This window comes from Natrix helvetica (genome assembly GCF_964273705.1).
Source record: "Natrix helvetica genome assembly, chromosome: 2".
Lineage (NCBI taxonomy): Eukaryota > Metazoa > Chordata > Lepidosauria > Squamata > Natricidae > Natrix > Natrix helvetica.
The window spans coordinates 212,411,978-212,431,420 of record NC_138552.1 but is presented as its reverse complement, the minus strand read 5'-3'; the positions used below and the strand labels follow the sequence as shown (position 1 = coordinate 212,431,420).

Below are 19,443 nucleotides of genomic sequence, written 5' to 3'. Positions count from 1 at the left end.
CCCCTCCCCATCTATTCTCTGCCTCCGGAGTCCCAGCTGATCAGGAGGGAATGGAGATTTTTCAGTATCCTTCCCCTGCCATACCCACCAAGCCACGCTCACAGAACCGGTAGTAAAAAAAATTGAATTTCACCACTGGTGCAAAGGAAGGACTAAAAAATTGTCCATGTTGACTGTGGGTAGGCTCTAGTAGATGTAGAAGACATGCTGTTATACGAACCTCCTTAGGTACATTATTTTGCATCCATTAAATTATATATTTTCAAACAGTTGTTTACCTCTTTATAATCTTGTGTGGCTAGAAATTAAAATATATTATTTATGCATTCAATCAAGCTATGTTGAGATAGAATCTTTTCTACTTCCTTTCTTCCCATTTACTCTCTCCCCCTTCCTTATCAAAGCTTCATTAATCTAACATGAAAAGTAAAACTGAATTATATAATAATCATTAGCAAAGGTGTTTATGTATTAGACCTGCAATGAATGTGGAATATTGAGATAGGCAGGCAGGCAGATGATAGAGATATTTATAAAAGAAATGGGAATTAGGGCAAAACGTTGAAATTTTCTGGTATTTATACAGGTGAAACTCGAAAAATTAGAATATCATGCAAAAGTTCATTTATTTCAGTAATGCAACTTAAAGGGTGAAACTAATATATGAGATAGACTCATTACATGAAAAGCAAGATAGTTCAAGCCGTGATTTGTCATAATTGTGATGATTATGGCGTACAGCTCATGAAAACCCCAAAACCACCATCTCAGAAAATTAGAATATTACATGCAATCAAAAAAAAAAAAAAAAAAAAACAAGGATTGTAGATAGAACAATATCAGACCTCTGAAAAGTATAAGCATGCATATGTACTCATTGCTTGGTTTGGGCCCCTTTTGCAGCAATTACTGCCTCAATGCGGCGTGGCATGGAAGCTATCAGCCTGTGGCACTGCTGATGTGTTATGGAAGATCAGGATGCTTCAATAGCGGCCTTCAGCTCTTCTGCATTGTTCGGTCTCATGTCTCTCATCTTTCTATTGGCAATGCCCCATAGATTTTCTATGGGGTTCAGGTCAGGTGAGTTTGCTGGCCAATCAAGCATAGTAATCCAACAGTCATTGAACCAGGTTTTGGTGCTTTTGGCAGTGTGGGCAGCTGGAAAATGAAGTCAGCATCCCCATAAAGCTCGTCTACGGAAGGAAACATGAAGTACTCCAAAATCTCTTGGACGGCTGCGTTGGCCCTAGTCTTAATGAAGCACAGTGGTTCAAAGTCCTGTTGCTCCTTGGTCCAAAGTCCTCTTTTCTAATGAGAGCAACTTTTGCCAAAAGCATCATAAACTGGTTCAATGACCGTGGGATTACTGTGTTTGATTGGCCTCTCCAATCTTCCTCCATACTCTGGGTCCTTGGTTTTCAAATGAATGCAAAATTTGCTCTCATCAGAAAAAAGGACTTTGGAGCACTGAGCAACAGGGCTTTGGACAGTAGAACTTGGTCACGAACGCTTCTGACCACGACTAAAACGGGTTCCAATCAAAAAATTCACATTTTTTTTCGCAGCCCATTTTTTTGTAAGCGCCAAATTTCAAAAATTAGGTTCAGGTCACGACCACATCGATTTGTGACCAAAATTATGGAATGAATTATGGCCGTTCTACTGTATATATAATAATTAGTATGATTGCCTCTTCATGCTCATGGCTCAAATACAGGGAAGGTTGCATCTGGAAAGTGCATCATTTCTACTTCTAATATTTTGCTCAAATGACTGCATGTTTTTACATCATGCCTTATCAAAATGGAGTTTTGAGAACCTTTTCATGTAACCTCAAGTCGGTTTCTTTGGAATTCATATGAAGCCTAGGTTTCCCACCAGTCCACTTCTGAGTATCTCTCATGATTTGTCTCAATATTTCTCTTCTCCGCTAACTCTGCTATCCTTTTCTTTATCTCCTATTTGCTGAATTTGAATAGGGTATTTTTCTGTGATTTTTACTTAACCTGTAATTTCTCTGTCAGTGTAAAAGGATTTTTTTTTCATCTTCACACCCTAACATATCTTGGTGACTCTTACATTTTTCCTGTGGCTGGTTTTTCAGAAGGGCTTTAAATAACGGGAGGAAGGTGGTAGTCAGGTGGAGGAGGAAATCCATCTTTCTGCCTTTGCTATGAATTCTGATAACACAAATAAACTGTTCTTCTGTGTGGGGAAAATGTGACCTTTTTTTACTATTACACTTTGAACCGTTGAAATAGTCTGAGTAATCCCTCTGGGATTCCACGAATACAATTGTGATGCGTCAACAGAGAAAAAATAGGAAAATGAATGTGGTGCTTTTACTGACTGTGTCTCAATTTCTATAGCAGGAGAACAGCTGGTGTCTTCTCCCTTTGCCAGGAGATCTATGCTTTTTCACCTTATGGGACAACAAAATTTCCCCAATGCCTTCTTTTAAAAAGAGAGGCATGTAACGTTATCCGATGGTGTTTGTTTATTATTAGTAGGAGACTGTGCACTATAAAGAGTGGGTGTGAGATCTGAAAGGTACAAAACAGAAGGAGGAAAAGAAATGTGTTTAGAAATATAGGGAAATGCTCCTCTTTTTAATCCTCTCACTTCTGTTCAACTCTAAAGATGTAACCTAGAAAAATCCATTATAAGTGCAACAAATGATGAACGCTATGAAGAGTAAAAGTGGTATGGCAATTGAACTTTCAAACTTGAATTTTCGTATTGTTTTGTTTTGGAATAATAATTGACTTCATCTTTCAGCAAGCTTCTTTTTATTTAAAATAAACTTTCTCCTTCCTTATATCACATTTCATAGCCAGGCAATTTTACAAGCCTAAATTGACTACTTGGTATTAACCCATCTAGATCAAACTGACATATGATACCAAACAACAGAATAATATGTGTCCAGATCCCACATGCACATGTCATCAATTTTGGTGTTTGGTAGATCTAATAGTACATCTAAGACTCGTATAGGACTCCTGGCCAGTAAACCAATTTAGCATGATCGTTAGTGATTCAGTAAATTGTTGCTGGTCCATCAAATGCTATTTGCTACAATACCAATCTTCCAACTGATATTTTTCACTTGATTCTCTCTACGTGTAGATGTTCGGTTTTGATATGTCTTTGTTATTTCATCACTCGTACTTCTATATACCATTTCAGTGGATGACAATAAGCTGTAGCCTATTAAAGCTTAAGGCAAAATGAATGCTTAATCTCAGGTGGAAATGCATCTTTTCATTTTTGTTCCTACCTAAGTAAAAAGTATCTTTTTGAACTTCTCTTCACTTTACTCTGATTTTTAGCCTTATTCTCTAGCCATTTAGTTTTTCTTCCTTTTTATTATTAAGAAATTGGTTTTATCACTATATATATAGCATGTATCTTTGCATATTACTTCCTTCATTGTTAGGTATATGTATTTTGTCATCACAGACGGATCTCTGTTATAATAAAAAATTGCTCACATTGTAGCCTTTCTAAAAACTGAAGCAGAGATCACCAAAGTGTATGGATGGAGGGATCCTTGATGAATAGAATAGGCATAGAATTGATGGCTGGTTGTTCTAAAAAAGAAATCATATCAGCTGGTTAAAAGCAATCATATTTCATGAAATCAGAAGTACTGTATATCTAGTTCAACATAATGACTGTAACCTTCATTTATTCCATAAATTAACCTAATCTATATACTATTAAAATTCTTGTGGCTTTTTTGTTTGTAACCTTCAATTGTGCAAAATGGAGCATCATAGGGTAACAATTTTTGAATCAATGTACCACAAATGGGCTAACTTGCACAATACATCCAAATCCAGGACTAACATGGGATTGAAATTTGGCAAAGTTATGGCAGCTTCACTGCTTCTGTGACATTATGCCATTATGCTGCCTCAATCAGCCATAGTCACACAATCATCATTTTCAATGGTCCATTCCAGCTTTCTACAAGGAACGTCAAAGAGGAAGCGGTCAGGAAGTTGGAAGTCCCAGGGCAGCAGGCACGTAAGTGCTATGCAGGTCAGGGATGATGCAGGCAGGTATGAGAGGGTACAATTTGAGTTGGGGAGGGTAATGAGGGATGTGGCACAGCTTGGAAAAGATGTTCAGGGTTTCAAAGGGCTGCCCAAGCATATGAAGAAGATGTGAAGACAGAGAAGGTACTTAGCGGTGCAACGTGGAATGGGGACAGGGGTGAAGTATGTGAGTGAGGTAAAGAAATATCTATAGGATGGAGTGGAATGGAATGGATTAACAGGGAAGGGACCTTGGAGGTCTTTTAGTCCAACTTCCTGCTCAGGTAGCAAACGCTATACCATTTCAGACAAATGATTACCCAATATTTTTTTCCTTTAGTTTGTTTTTAAAGCTGTCTAAATTGTCGGCTGCCCCACCTTGTATGATCATGATTCTATTATTTTTATTTTATTACATATGTTCTTCACTTTATCTATCCTGAATAGAATAGGGGATGTTCAGGGGATCAGACTTCTGTATAACCACATTCTCCATACCATGTGCAAGTTCATATACTTTTGTCCTGTCTCCTTTTCCTCTTGTTTTCAAAATGAAGAAGCATCGGATGTAATCTTTGCTAAAAGGGGAGATATTCCCATCTCTGTTCATTTTTTTGAGTCTCATCTCTTTGAATTCAGTCTCATGTTGTTTGACTGAAGTTTGACTTCTGCTTGTCTACTAATTTGTTGTGCAATTTTAACCACTTCAGCCCTTATATTAATAACAGTGGGGATAGTTATGCTTTCAAGAGCCTGCCAGGAGACAGACTTTCAGTTCAAATGACATTTATATTGAAGCAGTGGAAAAACAACATGAAGCATACTCTCCATCAAAGAGCGCTGTGTGCCTCTGCTGTATTATATATCAAGACTGCCTCGTGAAATGATGGATGAGTCTTAAAGATTTGGGTCATCTAGAAATTGGAAGATTTAGTAGAAGATGAAATATCAAAAGATACAGATATGGTTCCTGCATCTTACTATACTGTAGTGACTACAATATAAATTGCAGTTCCTATCTGCTATTAAAAATGCCAAGAAAACATTTTAAACGAGAAACCAAACTTCAATATGTTACCATCACAACCTTTGAAGAAAAATTCTGTGTCAGTTGAATGTTCTTTTGAATATATACTTTGGCCTACAACAGGTACTATTATACTTCATATAGGGCCAATAATTGCTAGTGAATGGTTAATCTAAATTAAAAACATGGAATTATAATAGAAGATACGACTACAAATTGGAGCCAAATCATTTCTCCTATACATCCATGTATACCTCAGTGTAAGTATAATCCATACTTTTAAAAATATCATACCTAGAATGGCAATTTATGTGAACAATTTGTGAAATCATTATTTGGGTGACCTCATTCATATAGGTATATTTTCTTTCATGGTACTCATACTGGTAGAATTCTGAATGCAATTTGTTAAATATATGTCACATGTAAATGCACCCCAAGAGGCATTATAGGACTACAAACATTGTTGCATAGCAACTGTTAATGAAAGAATGGCTCTATGACAGTGATGGCGAACCTATGGCATGTGTGCCACAGGTGGCACACGGAGCCATTTGTCAGGGCATGCAAGGCGCTGCCCTGTCAGCTGGCCAGCGCGCATGCGCGCGCTGGCCAAGTGAGTTCACCATTTTTAAAAGCCATTTTTCACCCTCCCCAGGCTCCAGAGGCTTTATAGGAGCCTGGGGAGGGCGAAAACAGCCTCCCCTGCCCCCCCGGAGGCTTCAGGGACCGTCCGGAGGCTTCCCTGAAGCCTTCGGAACGCTTAAAATGACCCTCCAAGCAAACCGGAAATGTCTTCCGGTTTGCTCGGAAGATCGTTTTGAGCGCTCCGAAGGCGTCAGGGAAGCCTCCGGACGGTCCCTGAAGCCTCCGGAGGGCCTCCGGGGGGGCTGGTAGGCTCTTTTCGCCCTCCTCAGGCTCCTATAAAGCCTCTGGATCCTGGGGAGGGTGAAAAAAGCGTATAAAAATGGAAGGGGGGTTCGCGCCTGTTGTGCGCGCATGCACACGGGGGTTGCGCATTGCATTATGGGTGCGGCACACCTGCACACAACCCCCCTGCGCTCCCCCCACTTGTGGCACGCGAGACAAAAAAGGTTCGCCATCGCTGTTCTATGACATTTTCTTATCCTGCATAGTATGAATATAACATATACCTGTTGCTGGATGCAAGGCTATAGGAATTTTATATACAGTACCTCACTCCAGAATTTTCTTTTCCTCCTGCTGATTTAGAGCCAATCATATTTAGAGTGAAAGTAGTTCCCTTTTCCCAAGTTGATGCTTTTTCTTATTATTTCACAATGTATTGCTTGAAAAGCTCATACTTCCAATGAAAGCAATGGCTCTATTACTGTAGAGATTCTCAGTCATCCAGGTCATGGTTGTTCCAAAGCAGTGGTGGGTTCCAGATCCCATCGCAACTGGCACGCTGTGACGGGGCCGGGCATCAACCACATGCAATGCTCCATCTGTTTGGCAGAGCGTTGCGTGAGCGCCATATGCCGCATGTACAAATGGCCCAGTTGGCTCAAATACAGGTAAGGAATGCAGGCAGGTGGGTGGGCCCTCCAAAGCACTCTTCCGGTACAGTACCTGCTTCTCCCAGTAGGCACCAGTACGCCCGTACCGGGGTGTACCTGCCGGAACCCACCACTGTTCCAAAGGTGCTTTTTTCAGGAGGCAACTGGACTTTCTTGTTTTTTTTCTTTGAAGATGGTTCGCTTCTCTTCCGAGAAGCTTCTTCAGCTCTGACAGGAAGCTTCTTGGATGAGAAGCAAAACATCTTCAAAGAAAAAAACAAGAAAGTCCAGTTGCCTCCTGAAAAAAAACACCTTTGAGATAACAGCTCCATTGGTATTTTGGAGAAATGGAGACTAGGACAGTTTGGTTGGGCTTGGCATGAAATTGAAAATATATATTGAGAAGCCGAAGTGAAACCACCTGAACTGGGATTTGCTTAGTTGATTCAGTGTTGATTCCTCACGTCTCCACTTAGGAATAGGATTGGCCATACAATTACCATCAGAAAGGGATTTTCAAAATCTTGGGTCAGACTGGATCATGCCACTGCTTTTTTATTTGTTGGTACCTTCATTGTAGTTAATAGACCGGATCTGAGTAGATTCCACACTTGTGAGATCGCCTTTGCTTCTGCTTGTTTAATTAAAACTCAAGAGCTCAACAAGCAGAGCCCAGTTCATAACACACGCCATTAAAATAAGTGCACAGTTACTAAAACCTCAACATTGATTTATAATTCAGCAACATATTGTAGGACCATGAAAGGATGATCCTTTCTCTAAGCATTCTCAGTAAATTGTTCTTTGCAACTGTTGGAAGCCAATTACACAGATAGAGAGATGATAGGTAGGTAGGTAGGTAGGTAGGTAGGTAGGTAGGTAGATGATAGATAGATAGATATATAGATAGATATATAGATAGATGATAGATAGATAGATAGATAGATAGATAGATAGATAGATAGATGATAGATAGATAGATATAATGTCTGAACTTTAGTGATACATGTTCAGTGTCAAATAGGTGACGAGTCTGATGCTTTTTTTATTCTATTCCCCCTCCTCATTTTACTACATAACATACATTTAAAAAATAATGGCACATGCAGCAGGCACTCAGAATTGCATGCCGCTGCTATCAGAATTTTTTTTTTTTACATATAACTTCAGAAAATGATTAGAGAATTCAATCAAGCAGAAAAAGATGCCTGCTGTTCAGAGACTCTAAAAAACAAAACGACAACTCAGATACATATTCTGTTAACAATATATACAAATGTCATTATTATTGCCCTAGCTAACTATGCTTCATTCTCTTCATAGTAGTAATAGAATGCACATAAAGTATTTAAGGGACATTTTATCATAATAATGATGTGGAAACAATTTAAAGGAAGGTTTTTTTTCCCTAATCCAGATGTAAAAGCTATATAAAATATCAAACACCCTACAACACTGTTTCTCAATCTTGGGAAATTTAAAGCATGTGGACTTCAACTCCCAGAATTCCCCAGCCAGCCACATGCCTTAAAGTTCCCATGGTTGAGAAACACTGTTCCATAACACTTAAATGAAAGAAATAAATATTTGGTCAATTTACCCTGACTAGTAAAAGGTTTTGCATGGTCTTGAAAATAAGCCAGACTTGGATACTTCCAAGTAGGAAAGAATTCAAGAAATTGGTAGCTATTCCCCAAAATAACCTATGTTCACAATTTTCATTAAACCATCGTTGTTTCATAATGGATTTTTGAATAAACCACAAGCAACTAAGTTCATGCAGCACACTAAGTCCAAAACAAATAAACTATATTATGGGATAATATATGGGAATAAGGTCTCCGCCCCGAGTCCCTTTTTGGGAGAGGGGGCGGTTTAGAAATATGAAGAATAAATAAATAAGTATAAGATTCCACTCAATGTTCTCCAGTTTAATTTTGGTTTTTTATTCTGAAAAGTTGCAATGGCAATGGCTTTTTAATGCTTTCCCTCAAAAAGAAAAATAATAATAATCCTAAAACAGTTATAGCAGCTGTGAGAAGGGGTTTTTAAGAGTAGGAATTCCAAGTGAAAATAGAGATGAGTTGCTTGTTGCTTGTTATAATATACATTCTGCAGTTTTTACCTTTATATAGTCATTTACTCTGTGAATTCTAAACAAAGGAAAGTGTATGGAAACACAACAGCCTGAATGGAAAAAAATGAAACTAGTTTAATAGGTTTCCTATTAATATACCATGTAACTAACATCATAAACACACTTTGATATCACTTGCATTGAAATCATCATGGCTTATTTCCAAATAACTTTGTCTAGGAATGTTGTGCCAAGGTTTATGGTATCATTCTAAAAGCTGAAGCAGCAACAAAACCCAGGACAGTCTGAATAATAAGGTTAAATATGTAAAATACATGTCTGTTTTGTTTTAAATTGTAGTTATAAAGAGGGTAATTTCTGGAAAATGAATACATAACTCAAATAACATTTATCCAGGTAGTGTATTCTCCATATGTATTCACTGAGAAAGATCTCTCTCAGCTGTGGATTGCAGGCTTGGCTGTTTCAATGTTTTATTTGTTAGCTTGCAAACAATTTAAGGGGGATGATCATTCAAATCTGTTTTACAGAGAGAGAGATGAAGTAATATACTGGCAATAATGCTCACCTACAAAATGCTTAGATTCTAGAGTTGGTTATATTGGTTTTACAATAAGTTTGGATTCTGTCTATTTACAGTTACAAATATATCCACATTTCTAGTCTATGATTGGTGGAAACTTAATAATCCAAGTCCTAATTGGGACCTAATAATTTTTAAGGTAGAATACAGACAATTCCAAGCAGGGTGGAGTTTTGTAAAATTGTGTGTTATACTAAAAATTACCCTATTATGATTTGTCATACAGTCAACCAGATGTTTAGACTGGATTTAGCACTTTTGTCCACCTAACTAGTGCTGCCCAAGTACCTGGGATAGGCAGATGTTGTTAATAATATTAAAGGTATTGTCACAGGATATAACTATTCCAAATAAATCTGCCTTTTGCAAGTATTATTATTACCTTTATGATTATTCATAAAAGGATGAATAGCTATTCTTTTCCATTTTTAGTTGGTTGAACAGTAATGTGTCACTAAATGTGTGTTGTCCAAGATATCTGAGATATATTACAATGGTACTTTGTCTGAATTATAACAGCCTTGGTAGTTACACTCCCTGGGATAAAAATGATAAGCCAGTAATAAATGCCTCCCTGTAGCGCAGTCTGCTTTAGCATGATGCATTAGTGAGCATTTTTAAAACTTTCTTTCAAGCATTCTACATTTCTTCTTTTCTGTCTGTAAAAAAAAGTCAGGGTTATATGGCACCTGGTCTTCCTAAATGAAACCCAGTTGTATAGGTATCTGCAGCCATGGTCTGGGTATGGGAGTGTAGTCTAGTACTGCTGTTCTTATCAGAAGATTGAGAGGGGGGAATTGAATAGTGGTGTGTATGTCCTTAGATGTGTGTGGTACATAGAATTATACTTGAGTTCGTATTTTATAAGCTTCAGGATTGTAGTATGTAATTAAGCAAATATTTTACTTCAATCATTAAAGGTTATACTTTGCTTTGCCTAGACTTTTGTGAAAGTCCAGTGTACAGTAGGATGATCTTTCTCATCTTCAGTCTAATTACCATATTTTTTCAGAGTATAAGACACACCTTTTTTCCTCAAAAAAGAGGCTGAAAATCTGGGTGCGTTTTATACACCGAATACAGCATTTTTTGCCTCCCAAAGCCCCGCCCCTTCACCAAAATGGCTGTGCATACCCTTATGGAGGCTTTCAGAGAGCTCCTAAGGAGGGCAGAAATGAGCAAAAAATGGCCCGTCCCCCCCCCCCAGGCAGCACTCTGCAAGACCCCCAAGGCTATTCATGCCTATTTTTGAAAAAAAACGAGCCCGTTTTCATGTAAAACGGGCCGTTTTTGGGAGGTTTGCAGAGTGCAAAAAGTTTTTCTTTTCTTTTGGAAAGCTCTTTAGTTAGAGTGATTGATGAGAATTAGATTGATCAAGTGCTGTGCCAGCAGAAACAAGTCTTAGGTGCTGCAGATTGTCAGTGATTTCCTTCTCCAGCACATGGATAAATACACCTGGAAACATCTACCTATCTACCTACCTACTCTCTCTCTCTACTTACCTACCTACCTACTGTATTTCTCTCTCTCTCTCCCTCACTTTACCTACCTATCTACTATCTCTCATCCTATCTATCTACTGTATTTCTCTCTCTCTCTCTCTCTCTCTCTCCCTATATCTACCTATCTACCTACCTACTCTCTCTCTCCCTACCTACCTACTGTATTTCTCTATTTGTCTCTCTCTCTCTATTTGTCTCTCTCTCTCTCTCTCTCTCTCTCTATCCCTTTATCTACCTACCTAACTACCTAACTACTCTCTCTCCCTACCTACCTACTGTATTTCTCTCTCTTTCTCTCCCTCTCTATTCCTCTATCTACCTACCTACTTTTTTTAAAATTTGCCTCTTCAAAACCTTGGTGTGTCTTATACTCCAGTGTGTTTTATACTCCAAAAAATACAGTATGTATCTCTGCCCAGCACTAGGATACACGTATGAAAAACAGGTTTAGCATCATGATATTGTGTGTTTCATTTTTGTTTGGCATCATGGCTAGCCTTGGACTGCTATGCCCATAACCTTTCTACATTTTTCCCCCCACATGAAGTACATGACTGGCTCTGAGACATGTTAAGTGGAATATGTGTTGTCAGTCTGAAACTAAGCCACCGTTTACTTCAGGATTGTTTGCATCTTCTTTTCAGTACCTTGAAATTAAATGAAGCAAGGATTTGAAGTTCAACTATATCTGAAATATTTCACTCAAAGTATGTAAAAGAAAACCCACTAAGACTTTTCAATAGGAAATTTACCTTTATTATAAAAAAGCAAGAAAAAGTTATGCTATTATAGATGATGCTTAAAGAATCATCCTCCCACAAGCTGATCTAATAGGGCATGTTTTCACCAAATATTCTGCAGGATAAGATTTTTATTATACTGTAAATCAATGATATCACACCCACTCAGATGAAGTTATTTGTAAAGGGTTCCCTACGCAGGAGATCCTAAGAGTTGTACCTGACTCTACTAATGGCAATGATTAAGGGCCTAATGAGATATAGTATATGTTTGTGTTTTAACTAAGAACTGGGTTAGAGTTATTTGTTAATACTAACAGAAATAGGTGGAGTAGGAGTAAAAATTGCTTCCAATTACTTTAAGATCATCTCGCTTGCAGCCTATTTTCACCACCTCTCTTTAATGTGAAAAACCATTTACCTGATTCTTTTTTTTCTAAATTGTACTTTTGAAATTATTAATTAGATTTTATCCAAACATCAATGAGTTCCACTCTCCATTTTTAGCTTTCAGAAACTGAGGTAAACATGAACTAAAGCCTTGATAGGCAATGTTTGCTTGAGGAAAAAAATAAGCCTTTATCTTTTAATTGCGCTTCTTTACCATGTACTCAAATAATACTGCACGTACTTGGTATTCTGCTTCATCTGTCAAAGTTGATGATTCCTTGAAGATTAAAAAGTCATCAGAGAAGGAACATCACAAACCTAAAATGGAATAATTGTAGGCAAATAAATTCCAGGTTTCCTCAGAATATTTTACTTTATTGTTATTTCAGCCTTTTGCTGGCTTTTTCTGATAATGTATGCATTTTTCCTGGTAATTTACTTTAAAAAGGTGTGCATTTTTTAATTGCTGCATTTTCAAAACATTCTTATTTATGTACATTTGGATACAACTATTGCCTTTATTCAAAACAGTGGAATCATCTCTTTCTTGCCAGTATGTTGATATAGTGGAAATACTGTGAGGCTTCTCCTTCATGCAGCTTTGTCATTAGAGGAAGTAGGGAAGTAGGAACAAATCTTTATTTATTTTTATATTTATTTCTAGAGTGTGTTCCATGCCCTTTTCACAATATTAAAATTTCTTCTATTCTCCTGTAAGTCTCTGGCTGATGCCCCATGTCAGGCCCTTTGGCAGCTGTCTGAACTAGAGATATTTTTTTCTATCTTTTCTTTTTTGGTGTGGTTTTTTTTTTTTTTGCAAGGGTGATTTTTAGAGTTCTCTTTAAAAATGATTTTTGAGAAGAATTGTATACAGTTACAAAAATTCCAGCAACTTTACTATTCAAACTATTTTTCATTTAGAACTAATGTATCCCCATGAAGTCTGGGATTTTCTTTGTAACAATTTTCCTATCACCTAGTAAAAAGATGAGATCATTATTATGCGAGTCAGTTATCAGTTTGGGAACCAATTCTGAAATCTCTCTCAAGAGAGATGGCACAATGAAAGTGAAATGGACATTTCTGATGTGATATCTATTAAATGGGTCGTTCCTTGCGCTTGGCAAACCTTGACTGAAATTTTTTGATCTTTTGATCACCAAGGATCCTACGCTCTCTTGTCCAGAGTTCAAAATACAGCATTGTGATGGTAACAGTGAAAAGAAATATTTTCTTTGCTTTTCTGTTTTATTGTGAGGGATTTTTTCTCTACTTTTTGAAACATATTTTTAGGATTTATTATTTCTTATCATAAAATGAAAAAAAAACCCAAAGTTTTGATTTTCAACCATTCTGACTAAAAAGCTGCAGAAAATGGGATTTAGGAACTTTGATTTAAAACATCCTTTGTGTGGCATACTATTATTTTTAAATTCAAGCTTCTAAAATATTGGGGTGGGGGTATTTATAATCAGATATAAAATGTCATATCTGTGCCAAAGAAAATATTACTTAAATTAGTTAAATGTTGTATTTTCTGGGATAGATAACTTACAAATACCAATCTTTAATATCTAGAATATCATTTTTCTACTTTTTTAATATTCTTCTTTTAGCCATTTCTCATGGCTATACTATATCATAGAAATATTCCAAAGCCATTGGTATTTAATTCAGCATCACCAAAGATTTCCTCATAAATCTAGTTATGTACATTAAAATACTAGTCCAGGAAAGTGTCAAATATTCACAATACAAGTGGGTCAAGAAATCATCTCTTTTTTTTTACATCTCCAACAAAGAAAATCCAACAACTATCCTTTTGAGTCCATTCCTTGGGGTGTCTAATATAGGTCTAAATACATTTTAATCAATCAACTTTAATCTCAAATCTGAAAATATAGTTCATGCTTGAGATATCCCAGCACTGTCCCTTTTAAGAATGTTATTAAATTTTGATAAAGATAGCTTATAAGTTTAACTTCTGTCATGGACTACATCAAATAGGAAACATGTCCTTGACCATTGGCTAAATTCTAAACTTAAGATTCTAGATTCAAACTAAGTTAAAGCTTGTTTTGTATTTTATTACATCAATCTTTGCAGTAGGCTTTCACTCTTGTCTATTTTCACCCATATTTTCTTTAGCTTGCTTATGTCATCTTATTGCTGTGCTCCATCTCATTGTTTTCATCATTTCTAACCCAAGCAACACTGTCCACTCATTTACTTGTTATAATAGTGTTCATGAAAATTCTTAATGTCTACTTTTGAAAGTTTAACAGTCAAACTGATATTGCAACATCTCAAAGCTGGTTACTGCAGGTAGAAATAAGTCAGTTTACTGTATGTCAAATTATATTGGAATTTACTGATAATTTTCTTGGAAAAAATATCTTAAGAAAAAGCGAAAACTTCAATAAATGTTCTTTTCATAAAATTCAACTACATTTCCCCCCTAAACAGTAAATGGTAAACAAAGCTGAAGAAGGAAATGCTCTAGCACATTACAATAGAATAGAATATCAGCCAGTAATAAAGTAGTGCACCAGAATGTACTAAATTCCTGATTTAACTGACCTGCTAGGCTGCACCTTTCACTGTTCAGTAGGTTTCCTTTTCTCCTTTCCATTTTCCTGCCAATAGCATGGAACTTCTGCTCATTAGGACTTCAGGGTACTCTATCAAGAAGCATTTTCTTTATTAGACTTTCCTTTTTCTCAGTGGGGTGGAACTGGTGGCTGAAATCACCTGTTTTGTCACAGAGTCTCAGTTCAGCCCCTATTTATGCTTTGTAGTTCAATGTATTACTTAGCATAACTCTACTTCTACTTCTTTGTTGTTTTATCACCTGTGGAAAAAGTTCCACTGAGGATTTTAAAGCAAACTGAACATAATAGAAATGTTTCATAGCATTGTATCTCTTAATCACTTGTTCTAGGGTAGTGATGGCGAACGTTTTTTCTGCTCAGGTACCAAAAGGCGCCACCACGCATGCACTTACAACACCCCTGTGTTCCCCCGCTCTGTGCATGCACGGAGGCCTCACTGAAGCCCCGGGACTTCTGGTAGGTCTGTTGGGCCATTCGCCCTCCCCAAGCTTCAGGAGGCTTTCCTGAAGCCTGGGAGGGTGAAAATGGCTTCCATTCCGCCCTCCAGAAAGCAGAGAATCAGCTGGCCTGCATATGCATGTGCGCTGGAGCTAACGTAAGGCAACGGCTCGCATGCCCTCGTGCCGTAGGTTCACCATCACGGTTCTAGGGACATTGTAGTTTCCACTAAAGAAAAATTATATTGAGCTACATATCACTTTTGTTCATCAATTTTCTCCCTTTTTATAATTTTTTAAAAAAATGTCATGCCATGAAGGAAAAAATAAATGAGAAAGAAATATAGATCTACACACAGTGAACAAGAATTTTCAAAATTACGCTAAATCAATGCTACATATAAAGTAACTCTAACTATTACTGGAAATCAACCAGTAGTTAGTAATTAACAAAAACAGCCAATAGCTTAAGAATCCGTTTTAGAAATAAACAGTTAATAATAAAAAGTTCTATCAAATGTAGGAGATTCCTATTTACAGAATCTAAATTGCAACATTTTTATGTTAAGAAAAACCAAGGTTGTGGTGCAAATGCACCATGACACCTAGTTTTCGAGAGTTGTATTGTTCTGTGAATTCAAAGGGGTAAGAAAACTCACAATTCCCAGTCTTTGCAGCTCTCTGCTGTAGTAATTCAGAACCTTTATTATTTGTTTTCTTTCCCAACTGTTATATCACCATTTCATCAGGCTTATCCTCTGTGCATCTCAAGTGAAAAGAAAAGGTCAAAAGTGTGCTTCTCATATTTCCTTCTAAAATCTCTCTGTTGCATCTGGCTTATCATTCTTTCTATTACACAGGGATATAAAATATTGCTTCACTGATGCTGTGAGCAATTCTGCCTGTTTCATTTATATCTCAAGGAAATATAACTTGTTCCCTTTTTTGTATTTATTTCCAGACTTTAGCTAGGGCATCCTGTTCTCCCCCCTCACCCTCCCAATGTATTGAATAGACAGACCTTTTGCCCCAAAATACTGCTTTAAGCTGAATTAATTTAGACAAATGTGAAATGTGTAGCTGGTTAGTCTGCTAATGTATTTTAGTGAACAAGACAATATTATATAATCATTATAGTACAAACCATAAAAAATAGCAATGGAGAGAAACTATTTTCTATTTCAAAATGCTGCGGATGAGTGCTCATATTGCTTCAGCACATGTTAGAGGCTCTGCCTATCTTTACCAGAGTCCCTGTCCTTCCTAATGTCGGAAACACCTGGCCTAGGAAAATCTCAATTATGGTCTATTTTCTGATCAATATGACTATGTTCATTTTCTTGCTGTTTTTATGAAACAATAAATGCTCCCTTTGCAGGTGTCCTCTTGCTTGTCAGCATGATATCAGCTTTGTGATCTTATTTTATATTTGATGCTTTGGACTTAGATTGATAGGTGCCTTGAATCATTTTTTTTTGCACATTAATTGCTTCTTCCTGGCTGCTTGGGTCCTAAATACAGTAATATCATAACTATTTCTTATTTGAAGTCTGAAATGTGTCCGCTTTTCGATTTTAGATGTTGGGATCTGTAAGAGCTTTTCCCCTATTCCTTTCCTAAGGTTCATAGCTGATTAGCATGGAGCTACACAGGCTACATGATCAGTGCCCCCAGCATTTCTGGAGAAGGCCCATTCCTTAAGTAGATCTTGGGTGTCTTCAGGACTACATCATTGTTTCTGGTTTCCTTTCATTCTTCAGTTGCATTTAGCTTAGGCATTTGTGTTTGTATCATTTGAAAAATGGGTTGAGAGCCAGTTTGGTGTGGTGGTTAAGGCATAAGACTAGGAACTAGGAGACTATGGAGTCTAGTCCCATCTTTTGATAAAAAGCTAGCTGAATGACCTTGGGCCACTCACTTTCTCTCAGCCCTAGGAAAGAGGCCATGGCAAACCTTGCCAAGAAAACTACGGGGACTTGTCTAAGCAGTTTCTGAGATCTGGATGCAGTGGGAATGGAAGGGGAAAAAATGATTAACCTGAACAAAAACATTGTCACATCATGATCATTTGATATAAAAGTGTAAGTTCTATAACTTAGATGTGGTGCATATTCTATGAATTGTGGAGGGAAATTATTTCATATAGGCTGTTGTTTGGTATGTACGTGTCCTTTGTAGTCAAGAATGATTTCTTTTGGTCCTGATTAGAAGAATTGTCCCAATAGGAATCACCTGCATATCTTTTAAATAAAGAAACCTGACTTAAATATCATCTTGCATAAAGCATAGTATCTTACATACACTGTTCCCCAGATGCAATTAGCTTTGTATTAGTTATTACTGATACAATAGATACAGTGGCATTGTTTTAACAAAGTGACTTGTATTCCTTGTTGCATTACCATTCAGCAAACTTACACAACACTTGCACCAATTTCACAAGTTGGCGATTTTGACCAAGGCAATGGCTGATATGCATTTAGTAGGAGAAATTGCTTTAATGAATTATTACAGTGGCATACTGGAATTGCATCCCCCAGAATTTCCAGTCAATCTTGCAAAATAGCATATTTTGGTAAAGAATTCTGGGATTTGCCATCTCAGCACATTAGAATAACATCCTTATCATCAAATTGGGGAGAGTTGATCTAATGTTACCTTAGGGCAACCATTTATTTCTTTAGGTGTCAAAGACAGAGTATATGTACAATATACTAAATAATTTCAGGCAAGCTCTGGGAAATGACATAGCAAAGCAAGAATAATTTGGTGATGAATGCACAGATAAAATTGGGATAATACACTGATGTAGGAATAGACTAATACAAAAACATAATATTATGCAGATAGCAATAGCACTTAAATTATGTACCACTTTACAGCCCTCTCTAAGCAGTTTATAGAGTCAGCATATTGCCCCCTACAATCTAGGTCTTCATTTTACCCAGCTCAGAAGGATGGAAGGCTGAGTCAACTTTGAGCTGGTGAGATTCGATCTGCCAAATTGCAGCCAGTCAGCAGAAATAGCCTATGGTACTGCACTCTAACCACTCTGCCACCATGGCTCTTTATACCGATATCTGAAGGACCCAAGCTGCCTATAGCTCCCTAGTGGTAGATCCCAAATTATTCATTTATACAATACTCCAAATTAAAATCAACACAGTCCTGAACTGAATTTGGCTATGCCATATAAAAGGTTGCTTGTTACATCATGCTGAGAGCTCTCTCTTGCAGAAGTCAATCTGCAAATGCAAAGCTGGGAAACCAGGAGGAGGATGGATTGGGCCAATTCCATCATTTACATTCTTTATAAACACTTTCCATCTTATCAAGTTTATTTTAATAAATGTTCTGCACTGTCTATTTGTGTTTCTACGTATGTTGCTGGAAACATCAAAATTAAGCAGAAGCACATCAGAGTTGCACCTCTTTCCTAAACTGGGGTTTCTGGCAAAGACAACATTGATAAGCAGGATAAACAGGATCTTTTGAAAAAGCCACAGCCTCAGAGTCTTGAACTAATTGGGAACATTACTTGGAAACATGACAGTTAATAGGAAAAAAATACTATTCACATTTAATTCCTACAATGAGAACAAGCATCTCCCAATGCTCTTCCCTTAATTCAAGACCTTCCCCTAATTTCTCTCTCACAGATTCTATCCCTCTGAATCCTAGACTATCTTTCTGGGCTCCTCCTGAAAAAAAAGTAAAATGGTATCATTTTCTCCCTTTCACCAGGTGCCTTCGTTACTCATGGGGCCAAGGGTAATTAGCACCAGGCTTGCAATAGTGAGTCTTCCTCCTACTATCCTAGATCACCTTATAATGTGCCTATTGCTGAAAGTCAAGTCAGCTACAGTTAAACTCTCTTGTGGCAGCTATTTAACACCTAATCAAGTGCTAAACTGATAAATAATGCATTTCTTAGCATCGTCCAGACTTTAATAAACATTGTAAAGAGTTTGGAGTTCCCAGTTTATCTTTGCAACTTTGCACCACGGCAAGTCCTGTTAGAATTAAAATCAGTTGTTGAGAAATAGTTTGCTCTTTCAAGAATGAACATGCACAATCAAGAATAAGCAGCTTGCTGGCCACGATAAAGAAGTACTGTGTAGGTTTCATGAATAGGGTTAAAATAATCTTAAGAGTCAAATGCAGCAATTACATAACATGCTGATATGGTGGTCCCCAGCCACCAGTCCACGGACTGCCATCAGTCCACAGCATGCCAGCCCAACTGCGGGATGCAGGCAGCATGAAAAACCATGCCCCCTCTGGTCTGCAGGAAAACCTTTCTCTATGGAAACAATTTCTGGTGCCCGAAAGGCTGGGGCCACTGCCTTTAAACATGAATTGTGCACATACATGTATGCACCCATATAGTACTGTAGAAAATCAACACCCAATGATCCTCCTAGAGAATGAAATATTTGGGAGAATATTAAAAAGGCAGGAATTGGGGGTGGGGGAATCTTAAGGGAGGCA

General features: G+C 37.4%; 1 protein-coding gene and 1 long non-coding RNA gene across 3 annotated transcripts in view; one reads left to right on the top strand and one right to left on the bottom strand.

The window, feature by feature from the left end:
* PRKN (parkin RBR E3 ubiquitin protein ligase) overlaps nucleotides 1-19,443 on the top strand; it is a 792,757-nt gene that overhangs the window by 462,454 nt on the left and 310,860 nt on the right. The window lies entirely within an intron of this gene.
* Nucleotides 3,540-14,576, bottom strand: LOC309387340. Its single transcript, XR_014174587.1, has 3 exons — nucleotides 14,484-14,576; nucleotides 12,145-12,221; nucleotides 3,540-3,593 (listed from the first exon to the last, which is right to left on the bottom strand). It is a non-coding gene; the product is annotated as an uncharacterized lncRNA (long non-coding RNA).